We start from the raw sequence: 1,902 nt of genomic DNA, 5'->3' as shown, positions 1-1,902 counted from the left end.
CACTGATTCTATTTATACTTATAGTGCACTCATATTCATCCAATTTATCGCATATTTAAGCAAAAATTAAAATATTTAAGAAACTGTTTAATACTTGAAATTAATTAACCTATGTGTTTTAAAAACTTGCTTGTGAGCTTTTCTACAAAGATTTTTCGATCTTCTTATGAAAGAGCAATTTTCCTATATTTACTATTCTATAACGTCCTGTTGGATAGACTTGACTTTGATATTTTATTTCAATACAGATTTTCCATGTTGAAAGAAATTATTTAATTAATAAATTGTATACCAAAAGAGATGCATCCTGTAAAAATTAATTCTTGGAAAAGCATTTCTAAGAAAAATACGCGATGCAGTAAAATGTTTGCAGAAATCACGACATCCTTCTATGTTCTTTTTATTTTGTTTTTTTTGAATGAAGTATTATTTTAAAACAATTTGTCCTTGTTGTCATTTTGAGGGTTGAATATAAATACAAACTACATATACAGATTTTTTTTAAATTGCGCTTTTTCGGCCTTCTAACTGTAATAAACCACTTAAGTGATTTTTTACATATTTAGAATAATTTATTTTCTTCCGAATGGTTACAAAATTATGCACTATGTTTTGCTTTAAAAAATTGCAAAAAAATATTGGTTCGATTCGGCTAAGAAATGTGTGAGAACTAATGCTTCTTTTCTAATTAATAACGTTTTTACTTGCGTATAATATTATTAGATTATGTTCATATTTGATAAATTGTAACACATACTCAAAATTTAAATTTGTCAAAATATGCCACCTTTGCAATTATTTTTATCGTAGTTACACAAACTAAAATAATGTCTTCTTTATTTACATTCATAAATAATCAAAAATTATATACTCATTTTTCCTTAATTTGCAATAGTCATACTGCAAAGTCTGAAATTTTATGATAAGCATTAAACTATGAAATAAATGATCAAACATCAGTTTCATTTATTAGATATTTAACACATTTACAAATTACTAAAATTTATTACTACATTATATCACAATTTTATGAATAATATTATACATTACGTCCATGAAATATGTTTATAGATGGCAATAATATAAAACATATAGTGTTTAATTGGTAATTATTGAGGGAAATATACCACATAGTAATTTACAAATTTAGAAAACAAATAATTAAACAAATCATTAAATCAATTAAATAGTTGAACAAATAAATCTTTAGGATTTGTGACCAATATTATAAATTCATATTAAAAACGTATGAATTACTTGAATTAAATTTTTCTAAATAGACGTATGTATAAATTACTGATAACAGTAATATAATGAATTACATCTTTAGACTTATATATATATATATATATATATATTATATTTATATATAATATATATATATATATATATTATTTTTTTTTTTTTATCAATCCAAACTATAATTTAAAAACTACAAAATTATTGAGGATAATACAAAATAAAAATTAAACCTAAATCTAAAAATATAAATGTAAATTTGGTAAATGTTATTAAGTTATTTAACACATTTACTGGCTTGTTCATGTTTTGTTTATACATCCCCTTGTGCTAAATTTTTTTTTCGTTAAATATTAAACAAAACCATATATGGTTATGTTATCTAGAAATTGAAAAGAATAATTTAGCCAAAATAGGATAAATAGAACTATTTTTGTTTGAAATAATTACCCTTATACATTTTACTAAAAACGCTACAAGAAAATGCAAGGAATGCAAACGCACCTGTTGCGTTCGACACCTTGATATTGGTCTCCCGTAACATATGCGTGCGCAGCAGTTAATATGTTAAAATTACAACATTCGATTACATCCAAAAGTTTTACAAAATAAAACAAATGTATAATTTTATAAAGTACTATATTATTTATGGCACCTCAAAAT

This window comes from Ctenocephalides felis, unplaced genomic scaffold (genome assembly GCF_003426905.1).
Source record: "Ctenocephalides felis isolate EL2017-DRISC unplaced genomic scaffold, ASM342690v1 CF-g0.4_SCAFFOLD_01492, whole genome shotgun sequence".
In the NCBI taxonomy this organism is placed as follows: Eukaryota; Metazoa; Arthropoda; class Insecta; order Siphonaptera; family Pulicidae; genus Ctenocephalides; species Ctenocephalides felis.
This window is presented reverse-complemented; position numbering follows the sequence as displayed.